Below are 17,441 nucleotides of genomic sequence, written 5' to 3' on the forward strand. Positions count from 1 at the left end.
GTGGAAAGTAAAAAAATCTTTGAAAAACAAATAAGTTCAAACATATACCACTGCCAAATCCTCTTCACTTGGAATAAGTAAGTCTTAGGTAACAAATCCAACCTCTACTTTAGTCTGCATACACTACAAAAAAACAACCCAACCTGTTGATGTGGAAAACTTGAAACAGCATGAAATGAAAAATTGTATCACTATTTTATTGAAAGCATAGACCTACTTTTATGCCACCTAGAGATATTTTAAAATACTGGGATTTAGGTGGTGAGAGAATAAATGGACCATAATTTAATCTCTCCACCTATCTAGCTGCATTTCAGAAAATTAAACTGCCCTGTTTTGCACTGATGGTTTTGTGATCCTGTGTTTCCACAACTCAAAAGTCTCCCGTGTCCTTGGAAGAGATGAAGGCAACACTTGCTCTTCACCCAACCAGTGATGTGGACACACTCAGCAAACACTCAAACCTGTTAGTGTGCCACTGCAAGACTGCTGCCCTCTCCATGTGAGTACACATGCAGACCTTCACAAAAGACACAGGACAAAGCTGCTACTCAGCTCAGGCCCAGCCAAACAAACAGGAGAAGCCAGAGCTGACCGCACACCTCTGGCTTATTCAGGGGTCCTCTCAGCAGTCAGAAATGAGGCATCTGAAGGTCAAACTGGCTCTCCAGCCCCCCCTCACAGCCTGATACCTTCTCTACAAGGTGTGCTGCATGTGCCAATTACTGAGGAAGGCCATCTACTAGATGGGTCTCAGACATACAGCCCAAGAAGTCCCAGGATTGATGGCCAACATGCTGGCTCCATCTTCAGCAGCTCTAGTCCCTGCTGGCACAATGCAGAGCAATGGAGTCCTTACTCTCCCAGCACCTCTGCTCACAGTCATGTTCCTTCCCCTTCATCTTGCTAGCGAAGGTGAGAGAAGCCAAGAGCTGGCAGCTTCCCACCAGAAAGACCCCAGTGTGCATGGAGGCAGTACTGAACAAGTCCAACAGGTCCGTGGAAGCAGAAGCAGATCCTTCCACCTCCACCACAAGGTTGGAAGACCCATGCCTCCCTCTGCCCTTGGAAACATTTACCCCAGTCCACTTCGCCCAGCAGAACCTGTCCCCTCAGTACTCTGTTGTGGCACCTTCCACACAACCATGAATGTCTTCAGAAGCCTTGAGGGCAACAGAAGATCAGGCCTGTCGCATTTTGGTTTTCCATCCTGCAAAGTCTTTTAAATTGTTCTGCATTTAATAATCCACATCCCTGTCTTGTGCCCCACTTTGACTTGAATCCTTCTGATTCCTTCCATCATATTGACAAGATGAAGGGTTCCTTTTCTTAAATATATCTTTTCACAAAACCTATATGGAATATGCTCACTTGTGTCAGTGATCTGGAAAATGTGCTTTGTCTTTCTTCCAGAGAACATGCACATTTCAGATTTCCCTTAAGCTTTCATAATTATTTCTGATCTCGATGGTTTTACTTTGTCAGCCTAGCTGATACCAACCAGATGAGAGAAATGATTTGAGGGTGGATTTTTTCTAGGAGAAAAACAGCAATAAAATTCTGTAATTTCTCATTTTATTGTAAAGACATGTCATGAGTATTTGCATATTCTGGCTGTGAAGTAAACAGAGCTATAATCAGATGACATGACAAGAAAGGCTTGAAATGCTATTCAAGACTTAAGGTGTAAGTGGTTATACCTTTTGTGTGAAGAATGCTCAAAGGAAAGCATCATATTAGGCACCTTGCTCAGTACTTGAGCCTATTCTCACAACTACCATAAAGACTGGGATACTGAACATAACAAGTTTATACATGTGAAGTGTGTGTACACTACAGTGAATATGTACATGACTATTAGTTTAACTCACAAACCTGGTAGATAAAGGGCTAGCTCCTGTAGAGCTCATGGCATTCTGAGAGTTGCTTTCAGCATTTCACTCAGCCCCATCACTGCATCCATCAGCTGGCCTCAGAATGGAAGGGAAGATGAGATAGGAATTATCAAGATACAGCTTGTAATGGCTGAGTCATAACACTAAAGACCTCTAACTCAAACTAACAGGGTCATTTAGGAGGTATGACTTGCTGTGACACCTGCTGAAGAAGAGAGGATACTCTGGGTACTTAACATTTTAGAATAAAACTCAGTTTCCCTTCAGCTGTGTTTAGTGTCTGAACAAACTCCAGGGCACAAACTCCAGTGCCAATTTAATACAGAATTCTATTTGCAGAGACTCATTATCTGCTTTAAAAAAGGTTGAAGTCTTGGCAGAAAGCAGCAATAGCAACTGTCTATTCAAATCTAGAAACTCTCCAGCACTTACCCTGAGACTCAACAGCCGGGGAAAAACTGAAGCATTGAGCAGAGTTTTAAGCAGACACCAAAGCCCAGAGCAGCCAGTGGCAGAGAGGTGCTGCAGGCACAGGCAAGTCAGCAGCCTGTCCCTGCAGTCACCCTGTGTCCCTTGAAGTGCCAACTGGTGCAGTCTGCAGAGGCAGAGCTGCTGGCATCCCAGCTAACTGCTCCCCACTAAACCAAACCTGGTTACATACTTAATTACATGCTTTAGTTCTTTATAAAGCAGGACTTTAAAAATGAGACATCACCATTTTGAAGGCCTTATTTTATACTAGAATCCTACAAATTTCCTCTCCTGTAATTCCTTTAGATGGGAGGTTTAATTTTTGACTGCTACTCTCTTTGCAGATACTTGGGCCCATTTTAAAAAAAGTGAAATATATAGAGAGAAAAGTGCAAAAAAAATGTTTTCTGCTCATTCATAACAGCAGTGGCTTCAGAAATAGGTTGGAAGAAACTCAGGAAAAACCTCCAATTCAATTAAAAATTATCCAGAAACAAACAAAAGCAAAAATGTGAACCTGGAGAGGCACAGGCATTTTACAAGTTTTGATCAGATGCTAGGCTTGATGACCCAGGCTCACCTTTTATTACCTGCATCTTGTCTTGCTTCAGACCTATAGTGTATAATAGAGACCTCTAAGTTCTTTCACTAAGATTAAGAGCAGACATTATTTTAGAAGAAGTTAATGAAACACTTTGAGGGTGTGATTTGGTATGAAATGCTTTTCATCTCCCAAAGATCTCAAAGCACTTTACCATTCAAATGAAGTTATACAGATGGCTCACACTCTCACTGCTCAGCTGTAACCAGCTGAGGAATGGACTGCAAGAAACATTTAATAGTTCCCCTTTAACCCTACATAAATCGTTAGAAAAGTAATTGAAAGATACCTCTCAGTCGAAATGGGAAGGGGAATGAAGGTGGAAAGAATTCAATTATCTGAGTTGCAATTTGACATGGGGAGTGTATCACACTTTCTTATTGTATGATAACATTCATCTGCTCTGAGTGGTGTTCTGCATACAGCATATACTGTAAGCAGTCTAAAGTGATAGAGCCTGAAATTACTACCTGTCCTGAAGAGATTCCTGCAGCAGAAAGACTGGTTTGTAATTAACACAATTTAGCACACTTGAAATCTTTAATCATTTAAGGGGCATGGGAGGAACACTAGGGGCCTCAATCCTTTGCCTGAAGGGCAGATAAGGTTGTATGAGAGCTTTGTGCCCTTGTTCTGCTTCCTGGCACTCCCGCTGCAAAGCCACTAGTGAAGTAGCTCCTTAATAGGAGTCATGAAAAGCTCACACATTGAGGACACTGATCACTGAAGGGCTCTCAGAGAAGCAGAGGTAGGTTCTCAAGCTAAGGTACAGCTGCTCCTTATCTGCTGGCTGGAGGTACCAACAGGTGTCATTACAAAATTCACCAGCTTTATTAATTCCTTTTATATTTACTCCCCACCCACCCAAAAAGTCCTAACTGGAGACAGTGGTAGGCAGTGTGTTGAACCTGCAGTACTTACAGTGCTAGAATTGAACAATAATGATGATGCAAAGGATCTTGAAAGATCACCAGGTTTAAGTTCCTGCCCAAAACAGACTCAACTACACCTTATAGCATTTTTGGTGAAAATTGATCTAAACTGTTCTCAAAGAAGTCTGTCTCAGCATCCTCACTGTCAAAAATCATTTCCGCCTCTCTAACCTGAATCTTGTTCTCCGGTCTGCTGCAAAAATTAGGATGTATGTACTGTGTCCAGTTTGGACTACTGCTTTCTTTAGAACACTGGAAGGAGAACGTGTTGGTTGGCATTGCATTTATGGAGAGAGGCAAGAAAAGGTGGTATTGAGGAAAGAAAGAAAGGCAGCTGAAGCATCAGACAAAAAAAAAAAAAAGTTACTAGTGAGTGATATTTTGTAGAGTAAATGAACGGAGATTTGATGAGGAGCAGAAGTAACATACTGCAGGGTCAGCAGGGAAACCCTAATTAGGCAGGATGCCCTTCCTTAACATTAGAGTTATATGCTTGATTGAATAGGTACGATTCTTCCTAATACTGCAGGTGACCAACAAGTCTGCAGCGTACAACCAACCTGTTTTTCCCTCTCTCTTGCATACACAGACAAATGCTAAGAGTTGTTGTACAGGCTCTCTCTTATTGTAGAATGGTTTGGGATGAAAGGGACCTTAAAGATCATCTAGTTCAAACCCTCCTGCCCAGGGACATCTTCCACTAGACCAGGTTGCTCAAAGCCCTGTCCAACCTGGCCTCGAACACTTCCAGGGAGGGGGCAGCCACAACTCTCTGGGCAACCTGTGCCAGTGTCTCACCACTCTCATAGTAAAGAATTTCTTCCTTATACCTAATCTAAATCTGCTTTCTTTCAGTTTAAAACCATTACCCCTTGTCCTGTCACTATACTCCCTGATAAAGAGCCCATCCCCACATTTTCTTTAGGCCACCTTTAAGTACTGAAAGGCTGCTATAAGGCTCGAGCAGGTCCATGTCCTTCTTATGTTGGGGACCCAGAGCTGGATACAGCACTGCAGGTGGGGTCTCACGGGAGCGGAGTAGAGGGGGAGAATCCCCTTCCTCGACCTGCTGGCCACACTTCTCTTGATGCAGTCCAGGAGACAGTTGGCTTTCTGGGCTGTGAGTGCACATTGCTGGGTCATGTTGAGCTTCTTATCTACCAAGTCCTTCTCCGCAGGGCTGCTTTCAATCCGCTCCTCACCCAGACTGTATTTTTGCACAGAATTCCATCAGCCCATGTGCAGAACCTTGCATTTGGCCTTGTTGAACTCCATGATGTTTGCACGGTCCCACCTCTCCAGCCTGTCCAGGTCCCTCCGCACCACACAGCTTGGTGTCGTCGGTAAACTTGCTGAGGGTGCACTTGATCCCACTGTCCATGTTGGCGACAAAGGTGTTATGCCCATGCATCCTCATGTACACATAGACACACGTAGTTATAACCCATGGGACCCCTGCACCTGCTTCCTGTCCTTTTGCAACACATACTACTTACTGGATGCCCTGATTCAGATGAAAGCAGAGTTAACATCCTTCTCTAGATGAGGAAGACACTCTCTAACATGCCATGGTCAGTTGACAAAAGGGGGAAAAGAGAGTAATAGGTGTATGCAAATTAATAGCTCACACCATTTCATAACACACATCTCCCAGCAGATGCCACAGGTAATTATGCAACTGAGGGTAGTGCTTCTGGGAAAACTCATAAAATACAGCTGTTATCTCATTGCTTCCAGCCCATGTCTGGTAATGTATAAATAATGTTAACAGCATCCACACAGACTGACAAAGATTGGATGTGCACTGCTATGCACGCCTGGTGAAATACAGATTTTGATGTAAACTTGAGATGTGTTAGAAGAGAAACTAGAAGAGTTTCTAAAGAAACTAAAAGAAGAGACTTTGCATCTTTAAAAACACCCTAAAACACACATACCACACTGCTAGCTATAAGCAACAAAGCCTCCTTGCTAGAGAACAAAAGCTGGGTACTTAAGCACTTTCTGAGTGTCTCTTTAGGCAAGCAGCCTTCAGACTGATTCAAGATAGGTTATGAATATGGAGTAGCAGCTTTTAAGGATGGACTAAATTCAGGGATATTTTGTATTCATTCCAGTTGGAACTAGTAATTGCATAATACTTCCAGTTCACTTAAACCCAAGAAAACTGTGTCATATCCATCTTCTGTGTTTCAGTAGATCAGAGAAAATATTAAGAACCTCACTCCCAGGACCTATATCTCTAAATGTGCCCCTTGTAAAAATGAAGTGAAGATGCTCTAGTTACAGAATTGTTAGCTACCAATGGTTTTGGCCCACACTCTGCTTTTGGCTTGGCAGAAATCAGTAGGAACCTGTTGTCTCTTAAAAAACACTCCACATGGAATGAAATGCTCTCAATCTAGCTCCTAACAGCCCTCAATGTCAAAACCTGCCCTTAGTGGTAATTAGCATTAGTGGAGACGATAAGCACTGAGCTAGGCAGGGGATGTAATGAGTTCATGAATCCCCAGGAGAAGTCCCTAAGGAGCAACAGCACGGAATCTCACTGGGAGTACAGTAAAGAGAAGAGCTTTGCTCTTTGCATGCAGGATTTGAATTTCCAGGGCTGCTTTTTTGGCTCCTTGATGGGCCCTAAATTCTTGCAGGAAGCAGTTGCCTGCATAACACTGCTCTCCAGGACCTTGGACGGCAGCTTCTCTCAGGCTGTGTTGAAATTAAATAGTAATAAAAAAGTAATCTCTGAAAGTGGATACTAGTTTGAGTTAGAAAAGCCCTTGCCAAAATATGCTTTCAGAGCAGGCACAGCACATATATTATTGAAAAGCTTTGTTTCTATATAGTGTGCCAAGTTGGCAGAAATGCAAATTTAAAATTTAGAAGTGATTGCTAGGGAGCTGGGCAAGAAGGAGGAACTAGAAAGAGAGTAAGGAATTAATAGCACTTGTTTCTTTTAAAGAATAAATCTTGAGGTAGTTTTCTTTTTTTATGGCAATCTTACATTATTTATCTTTCTAGGTCAGAAAATAAGAGTAAATTTTATATGCGACACTTTTTTGTAATCCAGTGTTACAAAACTGACTCTTACAGAATGCTGCAGTATTTTACTCTGCTGTCCTGGCATATAGGGGGATACATTTTAGGGTCCTTTGTGGTTCGTGTACTGATATTGTGCCTGGCAAGATCCTTGTGTCTTTTTGAGAAGGGGAAAACAAGAGCACAAAAATAACACAAGAGTAAAACTAAGTAACATAGCCTCTATATCAAGGATATTAGAGACACTTCCCTAGGGAAAACTGGGCTGATTTTTCATCCTCTTTGGAGTCTGTCATCTTTTTCAAAGTCTGTGCTTATCCACAGAACTTATTTAAAGGACAAGGCACTAAAGCTATCAGGATGCACTACAGCAAATGCTGACCCACTGCTGGGGAAAGGTGGAGTAGAAGTAGGGTTGACAGCTGTAATTTAAAAAAAAAAAAAAAACCCAAACCACAACACTTTTGTAATAATAAAAGAAAAAATGTAACTGAGCAACATCTGATTACTGCAGTGAAGTCACCTGATTAACACAAAAAAAATTTCCAGGAAACTTCACCTCATACCCTTAGTCCTTCGTCCTTATTATTACTCCTTTCTATACAAAGAGAAATAAAAGTAGGCAGCATTTGCCCCTTCATATGGAGATAACTTCAAGAGCTGATAATGCTTTTGTACTTAAGATGACCACAGCCAGATATCATTCTTATGCTTTATCACCATGTATCACAGCAACTTCTGTAAGGCTAAATCCAGGACGCTGGCCCTGAAGAAATAATGAGAGTTTTCTATGTGTTCACGCTCTAAGCAGAATGTGGGAGAGCAAAACTTACATTAATGACATGTTACTGGTAGGTCATGAATTTTAGGATATTTCTGCAACATCACACAAAAAAAGCCCATGGTGGCACCATGACCTCAATTCAGGTATGCAAGTCAGTGTCAAAAAAATAATATAAAATTCCAGGCTCAGATAACTCCTTTCAGCACTGCCCAAGGAAGATTCATTTTCATCCTGATACAGTTTCACCGCAGAAGGACAGCTATATTTTGAGAAATTAAAGAATAAGTTCTCACACAGGGTTCAGATGTATAAATAGTTAGGTATATAGTTTCAATATAATTCTCAGTGCATACCAGCAAGATGTGCTGTCAGTACCCTGTACTACAGCTTCCTTCTCCATCTTTCCATTCAATGGATCCACAAAAGTGAGATAAATAAGTCCCTGACTCAGGCATGAAATATCTCTTGGATCCATTAGTGTCTATGCCTGAAGAGTTTGCAAAGAGGTAAGTATTAGGCTAAAAGCAACAGCAGATACTAAATTCCACATAGGATTCAGCCTGTGAGGCAAGAACTGTGGTGGCACTGTAGGAATCTGACTTTAGATGAGGTTCTTAAACAGAAACTTAACACAAAAAGCAATTTGTCATGAAAGAAACAGTCACTATTTGCAAAATTGCTTAAAGAAAACTCTTGTCACTGAGGTCATTGGTGTTTGACCTCACCATAGCAGGCGTTTGTATTGCAACAGACAATATCAGGTTTTTTGTTTTAACAAATGATAAGACCATTTAGCTTTCAGGTAATAAGTATGAAGCCTCCAGAAATATATAGCAAGTTCCTTCACACATCAGTTTGCTTTAAATATTGTAAAATTCTGATCCTGTGAGTAGGGTAAGAGGTCAGTACAGCACTTAAAAAAATTAATAAATAAAATAGCAATAATAAAAAGAGCTGCCTGGTTCCACACTTCCAGGACTGCATGAATTACACAATTCCGTCAAATGGAAGGAAGAATTAAAACTGGACCTGCAAAATCCCTAGCGAAGAGCTGGCTGAAACCCAAACAGTTATGAATTTTATGGGCTGAGGTGTATTCACCCAGTTACACTTTCAATTTCTGACACACAAACAGCAGAGTTCAAGAACGTGAGCCAGAAATTTTGGCATTGCTGTGGCAGTTCATCCTCTCTCCCCAGTTGTTCAAGTTCTGCTTGTCTTGATACAGACTGGAGAGAGCAGCTCTGTCTCCCCTGTGCATCTGAAGAGACAGACAGGCAAAATATTAAACAGCTACAGATGCTGAAAGAAAAGCAACTGTTCAGTCAGCTCTTTGGGTTTTTTTTTCAAAGCCTTGCTTGTAGGACAAAACTGATGAGAGTGTCTGATGATTATTTAAAAGGAAAAAAAGGAAATCTGTCTGATAGGAGCACAGCTAAAGCTTAATCTATTTATGTAACAAAACAGAGGCAAACTGCTGTTAATATGCTAGAGAGGCATAGAAATTTTTGCTAATCTATTATCAGGGGACAAGCTGCTATTCTGGCACAGTGAGGGCTCATATCAAACTACCAGTCTGGCAACCCTTTTTGCTCAAATCGCTCACATCCCTGGTTCTTCATAAAACAGGCACTCCTCACTGTTATCAGTCCCAAATGGTTGACACACCAGAGTAGAGCATGTCCTATTTCCCTTTTTTCTGTCTCAAGCATGGAGCTACAGCACAAGACTTTTCCTTTGCAGTCAGTGCATGCATGGGGCATGCTTCTATCACAGTGGGAGAAGTTTTCCCTACCAAGCTGTTGAGAGAGGGCATGGAAGAGGTATGCAGTTGGTAGGAGTTGGTGCTTATTGCTAGATTTACTTTGATGGGACTCTCTTGTCCAGCCTTCCTGTACCTATGACCAACTTGGTAGTTGCCATGTTTCATCCTGTTCAAGCAGGCAACCTCATCTAAGGTTCACACCACAGACTCAACATTCAACGGGAAAAAAAGGCAAAGCCCAACAAGTTTCTGCCAATGGAGTAATACCACAGCACCTCTCCGTATAGAATGACCATCATTCTTTCCATGGGGAAACCAAAGCAAAATAAAGAAAACTCCTCCCTTTAAACACATCCCACTGAAAGACTAGAAAGTTCATAAGGTGCCGAGGTTCCAGGTCACAATGTCGTGTACTTCTTCAGTGCTATTCTAATAAAACAGGCAAAAAAGAGTTACAAAAGTGCTGTCTCCCAACCAGGTATACCAGACACAGTGAAATCCGCCTAAGTGTCACTTCACAACATGCTCCCTGCATTGCAGCTCCCCCAGAGTGTGAGATAACAGCTAGCAGGAAGATCTAGATGTTTTCAATGCCATTTTCCAGGCATCCAAGAGATGCAAAGGAGCTGGATGAGAATCCACCCAGAAGGTCTTTGTCAAAGACATAGGCAAGAAAACTTGCCAAAGGACTGTTCTGTCAGTAGAAGTCAACACATGACAGGTCATGATGAGAAAGGAGAAAGGGAGAAGCCACAGAAGAACCAACACAGACTGCAATAGCCTTAACTTGGGGAATAAAATGGAGCCCCTTGTCCAGCCACAGGTTGTCTCCTTCGTATTTGCTTACCTTGACAGCCATACTTTGTAGGTGTTTTCCCTGAACACGTAGCAACTATGTGACTTAATTAGCAGCTATGCAAAGTACACATTAAGGGATGCAATTCTTCTGCTGTGACTCCATGGCTGCTGAATGCAGTACAGCCAGGGAGCATAGACAAATCCATGTTCTCCTACAGAAGATAAAGCACGTCAGTAGCTTTTCTCCAGCATCATTTGCAGCAGACATCCCCTATCTAGGTGGTGCCATCTGTTAACCATGTCACATCCATGATCTCTTGAAGGAGGCTAAAAGGACTAAACCGTTTCAAAAGTAGAATAATATTGATATCAGAAGGAGAACACTGCAGCGCACTGACATCCTATATCCAAGTGACTTCACTTTCAGAGTGATGGCAATGAGCAGTGGGGTTGCCATGGAACTGTTCAGCTCGGCACTCAAAATGTTTTCAGTCTTATGCTCTGCATTGTTCCAGTAAGACATTTACCTGTGTTGCCCCTGCTGAACTACATTCTCACATTTGATATGCTGCTCCACTTTTACAACATGGTGCCATGGGAGTACTTGAAAAGAATAGACGGCCACCAAATACAAAACAACTGCTGCTCTGCACTTCTCCTGGGAAGAAGTGAATGGTTATCTTCCCTTCCGTTCTTCTGCCCACCCTCCCACCAAGCTTTCTACTAAACACAATTACATGCAGCATTTGACAACAGAGCAGATAAATTATGTGCTGCTTGAATTGAAAATGTGAAGGATAATAGGGATAAATATCAATGCATTCACAGACGACACAAACCCATTTCATCACTTTCAAGGCTTTTTGGTTGTGCCCAGGGATGACTTGCATGAACTGATTCCTCAGTGCATTGTTTTAAAAAAAAAAAATCTCGAGAGGAAAAATGGACTATGCCTAAGAGGTGGCTGACAGAAAAGAGGAAAAAGAAAAACAATGAAAAACACACAAACCACAAAGGGAAACATTTTAGGGGCATGAAAACCTCTCCCCTGAGAAGTTTAGTTGAAAATGTTCCAGTTTCACTGAAACTCAAAATTGAGTCTGGCTTTCAGGTAACTACCATTTATTACCATCTGACTGAGATTTATGTGCTGCCGGAAATACTTTCTTATGACTTATCTATAATAATTACAGGTGAACACTTCTGCAACAAGAGGAGCCTTATTGTTGGCTTCCATTAAACACAGAAGTCAGTCATCTAAAAGAAGTGGCAGGCTGCTGTCTCTTGTAGACACCATCATTTCTGAGGGAAATAGCAATTTGGGCAATCCATAATCCTTAGTTAAAAACTCTAATGTAGCTCTACTGTCATTCTCTGGTATTAAACCAGTAATTTTCCCAGAAATCCCTCCAGTGTAAAAAACAGACAGAAATCTCAATTTAGCTCTAGATGTGGCTAATGGACAACTTCAGAGAACACATGCTAGCACAGAGAACGCTCTGAGATCAAACTTCTGAATGCAAACTAAGGGGTGCAGAGGGCTTTATTGCTACTTTGAGCTTGGTTTAGAGTCCTGCACATTTCTTCCTCCATTCCTATGTGAAGAGCTCCGGACAGTACTCTGCAGGCTTTCACAGATGTCCTGTGCAATTCTCAGCTATTGGGTTAACCTTTGAAATCTAAAAGGCATCAAAGAGCAGCTTTCAGTTGCTGGCAGTAGACACCACCTGCATCTCTAAAAAATGGAACAACAACCTGCCTAAGCACAATACTGCATTGACAGACCAGTAAGTTGTGGCATTTTAGGATACTCTCTGCATGCAATCCACCAAGATCCACATTCAGGACTGCTTTCAGAAAGTTAAACAGCCCAGAAAGGCAGCAGTGGGCTGTTGCCATCAGAAAAAGGAAAAAGACTGTGTGGTTGGAGGAAATGCAGACATTTCTAAATAGCACAAGTTTGCATTTCTACTTTTTATATCCACGTCTGAAGTTCCTGCTTCCATCTGAGGTTCATGCTGTTCTAGTGCAATGTAGGGGGAACATGCACCTAGCAGGGGATGGGAAGAGGTACAGAGAGCCACAAAGTCACCCATCTATCCTGAACCCTCTCAGATGGAAACACACACTCTGTCCTATGCTTCTTCTGCCCTCCCAACACAGACATTGCTGCTTGGGTCTTAATCCCTCTCTAGGCTTCCCAAGCTCCTGGTATACTTCGGGGCCTCCCCACATCCTTGGGGGCCTGATGTGAACTCTGATACATTTTGCTGCCACCCCTCCCCAGCTTTGTGCAGCTGCAGGAGCAGACTGCAAAACTGAAAGAGAAGCTGTCCTTCACTACTAGGCACCCAGAGGCAGAAAACATTTGCAACTGCAGAGAAGTATCATACATTCATGTATTTTTAACAGGACTTGGGTACAGGTGGGCTTTAGGCTATGGACCGTGGAGTTGCTTCTGGTGCTAGCCCTTGCGATTCAGGCTGCAAGTGGGAACAGGGGACTGCTCAGCAAGCAACTGCATCTCAGAATCCTTTTAAGGATGAGAATTGGGTTCAAAAAGGAACAACTGTCACAAGTGCTTCATTTCACAGATACAACTAATCCTGTTGTGCTGGCAGACTTCCTTTTGACTAGCTGGGCTTACTTGGCTGACACTTCTCAGCAAGGAGGTACCAATTTACTGTTAGAAATGTGCAGATGCAGTGCAGGACCTGAGGTTGGCCTCTCCTGACATGCAATGGTCTGGCACTGGCACAGGCAAAATCTGGAGAGCAACTGTGGAAAACCTGTCCCGTGAAAACCGCCTACAGTTATTCTTTGGGGCCCCTCTTTCAAGACGGGTAAAGCCAAAGTCACACAGCCAGGCCACTGCTCAGTGTGTCAGCGATTTATGCCATGAAATTTCTAGCAACTCTGAACATATTGCAGTGCAACTGGGGGAACAGAAAGGAACTCTGTGTGCCTCGCTGAACAGCTCAGAGAAATGGGAGCCGAAACAACATTCAAACCAAATGGTTCCCTTCTCTGCGACTCATATGACAAGCAAATATTTTGAGGTCAGGAAAAGCTGATCTCTTGCTACCTAGAGGCAACCAGTTGCTTTTTACTAACATATCATTTTGTACTGAGTCCTGTGCAAATTGGAATGAGATAATTCCAGATATCCTGAAGAAAAAAATGGAAGCATTGAAAAAAATTATATACCTGTACTAGCTATGTGCTAATCCAAATTTAACCATATTTATAGCTTTGAGAGTGAAAAATGTATTATTTGTATCATTTATTTATCACATAAAAAATACCATGAGGTATATTTATGGCATGAATTCTTTAGTTCTGAATAAATGACAAATATTCTTAGTATTAGAGATGAAGCTGAGCTGCATAATAAGGCATTAAAGTGCACTTTTTGCCTGTTGACATCTCTTTTTAAGGATAGAAATTAAAATGTTGAAAATAGAAAGCATCAATATTCTTGAAGGTTATATCCAAAGGGCTCAGTAACAGTATGTAAATAGAGAATTAATGTCATAATGTAGATAACAACCCCTCACATTTCTAGAGGAAAAAGCTTGGAAAGCAAATATGATGTGTGTGTGTTTGTTCATTACAACTTAATTAGCACAACCCAATATTAAGGACCAACAGTAATGCTGAATATAAATTGAAGACTGTGTTTGTGGGTATATCTGTACTTATATACTCAAGAGTAATTGCCAATATGGTTAAGTGTTGAAATAAAGACTCTGTTGAAAGGCATCTGGGATTTAAGTGAAGCAGTAATATCACCATTTTAAGCCTTGCTTCAAAATCTCTTTCACTGTTTATTTCTGAGGAAAAAAAATAAGCTGAACATAAAAGTTTGATTTAAATCTTTCCTCAGATTTCCAGTTTTTCTTTACTGGGCTGGGGGAGGGAAAGGAAGGAAGAAGAGACATTTTCTGGAAGTTTCTGCATTTCTCACCTGTATTTAATTAAGAAGTGAAAGGCACCTAGATGTTCATAGGTACCACGTGCGATAAAGGCTTGTTTAGTTCAGGGGATAAGTTATGGACTATATGAAGTAGCTGACACCCACAGATGTAAAGGCAGGTAACGATCCACACTGACAAGCCCACACCAGATCTCTTCTAACCAATGCAGGGGGCAGCTGTACAAACCATGACACCAAAAAGCTTGTCCCTAGGAAATCTGCAGCTCAGTTGTGCAGACGAAGGATTGCCTGCTTGTGCCTCAGCAGTTGTATCTTAGGACTGCTGAAACTCCCAGCAATGTTGTCATTGCACGACATCACACAGCCCCTTTGATTTTGCCTTTCATTTGTAAGGAAGAGATTTTTTTTTTTTCCTTCTTCTGTATCATTCACAATCTTTGTAATATGCAGCCATACACTCTGCGTTAAGGATTATTTAACCCCTATTCAGTAAATACACTGCACAATATACTTTTGATATTTGGCTGATAAAATATCAAATAGAAATGGGAAACTACCTAATACAAGAATCCACCCCTCTCTGTTGTTTTGCACTAGCATTCACCATTGCATCAGACAAGGCAGAAATAATCACAAAGGGTTAAAGATAAACCAGCCACATGCCTCTCAAACATCTGAACAGACACTTTTTTTCTAGACCCTACATGCAGCCAATTATCTGATTCACCTTGCTGGTCCACTGTAGGATGTTTTGATGCCATTTTAACATTTTACTATAGTTGGCAGTAGCATGCTTCTAATGCAAGTCACCCCAGAGATAGCTATGGACAAAATACAGAGAAGTAAAGAATATTTTTGGCTCTAATGAGTTAAGTAATATAGTCTGGCAGAGAGATGGTGATAGTACTTCAACAAGGAAGATCAGAACACAATTATGCATGGCCAGAAATGTATTCAGTAATGATCCATCATGCTGTCTCTGGCTGCTTTACATGCAGAAAGATCATCTGCTTTAATCTTCATAGTCTCCAGATCCACACAGAGCATCGTATATCATGCAAAAATGTACTCTGGGTGGCAGTACTGAGTTCACCATTGCAGCAGGCTACATTGTTGTAAGGGGCTTTTTTTGTGTCGCGCCCGTCCCCCCCCAGTCTCTACTAGGCATCCCCTTTCAGAAAAATGTTTTAAAGTCTTTCTGTCTCAAAGCAGAGGTTCTTGCTACTCACTGTTTCTCCTCATATCGTGCAGCCTACACCCACACACATAGATCCTCGTTCCCCCACGCTCACATGCACGCCCCTGTCCATCACTGCCTTTCTGCTGTGCTGTAGACCCAGTGAGATCCTTCAGTGCAGAAAAGCAACCAGCATGATGCAGACTTTTTCATTCCCTCCTGGTTGAATGATTTCATAAATTCACCCTAGATGGCACTTGAATAATTTTTTTTTTTTTTTTAAATCAATCTCTACTGGACACAGTGCATATGTGGTAGAGAAAAACAGTGTCCTTCAGCAGAACTCAGGGGATTTTCACCACTGAACAAAATGCATTTTCTGCAAGCAAGTATTCTTGACAACACTCTATGCTAAAAGGAGGGGCTGAGGGGAGGGGGAAGACAGTCTGGGGCTCATTACAGGCTTCTCTCTCATCTAAAATCCTGTAGCTGCTGCTGCAGAAGGTCAGGGAACAGATGCCCATCCGCTCCCAGCAGACCTGGGGACAGATCCTCATGTGGAGTAAACGGACACAGTTCCCTGGCAGTGCAAGGCATTGCACCATGCTACACCTGATGAGGAGCTGGCATAAGTTCTTTCTTTTTCTTCTGGGCCACATAAATTTTGACATATCCCTAAAATTGCTTGCAAGAACAGAGTACAGCTTCATTTACTTCCACAAAGTTGCCCCAGTTTTTAAAAAGGAAAAGAGAGGAATCAGTGCCCGACTCCTCACTGGCTTGAATAATTTTTGCCTGTGCAGAACGGCTATGAAGTCCCCCATGTGTATAAAGGAAACAATCTACCTTCGCGCCCACATGGGATAAATGGAAGTGACTTGCCAGGGGCCAAAGCAGCATGGAGCTGGGCTCAGAGTCACGAATGCTGAAATGCAGCCTCTGCCAGGCTTCCTACCTGCCTCCTTCAACAAGGACAGCTTGACTCAGGAGCTGATTTTTTTTTTTTTTTTTGTTATATTAGCAGGGAGCTAAAGGCTCCTGAGAGACTGTTTATAGAAAGTGCTTTTGAATGTATGCTTCAGCATAGATAGCTCCCATTTAAAACTGAAGATGGACCTTTTATCAAAAGATGTGACAGGCTATCTTAAGGGTAACTGTCACAGGTGGAGGTATAAAAAGAAGAAAAAACCTTTTCTCTATTGTTTCGGTTTTCTTGTAATTTTACCAAGCATTTAGAGGGTGAGATAATGTCAGATACATCTGTCTTTGGCATTTTTAGGCATGTATCACCTTGGAATCTAAGTGCTCAGGCAATATGTGATAACACCCTGAAATACTTCCATATCCTCAAGTTTCTCTCACATCTTTCTTTTATTTAATCTCAAATGAGTTCAAGTAACTTCTGATTTTGTGTTTATCTAGATCTGAGATACAGAAGAAAAAGTAGGCTTTATAATTTAGCAGTTCGTAATAACTTTACAAGTATAGTTCAAATCTCTAAGTCAGGATGAGCACTGAATTAGAAACCAAGGAATAAATGCTCATAATTTTCTGAGTATAAGAAGGTATTTGAAATGATCACATCACTGTTACTTTTCTTGTGTATTCTCTGTTCATCAAAGGGAGTTATCTGGAAGCCTACCTGTCCTTAAAATTATACAGAACAATAAGTCTACCTGCATGTAATGATCAAATATCAGTATAAGATCACTACCAGAAGGGTTATTGTGCCCTCACATGAGTAGCTATCTGACTCCTATACAAAAACTAACAGGCCTCCCAGAACAAATTCAGTCCCACCGTGCCATAACAGATCAGAATCCCAGCAACGCTGCTGAGAGTGAGAACATCTAGTAGAGGATTAAGTTCCCTAGACCTGAAAACTCTGCCCCCAGAATGCAGCACAGCAGGACAGGCAGCATCTTGTGCTTTAATAGAGACAGAGATCTCTCCGATACTGCAAAGATGACTGTCATTCAAAAAGAGATCAGAGTATGTTCAGCTAGTCCTTTTCAGGTGAACGCATGCAAGCTCTTCCAACTCAC

This window comes from Strix aluco, chromosome 7 (assembly GCF_031877795.1).
Source record: "Strix aluco isolate bStrAlu1 chromosome 7, bStrAlu1.hap1, whole genome shotgun sequence".
Taxonomy (NCBI): Eukaryota; Metazoa; Chordata; class Aves; order Strigiformes; family Strigidae; genus Strix; species Strix aluco.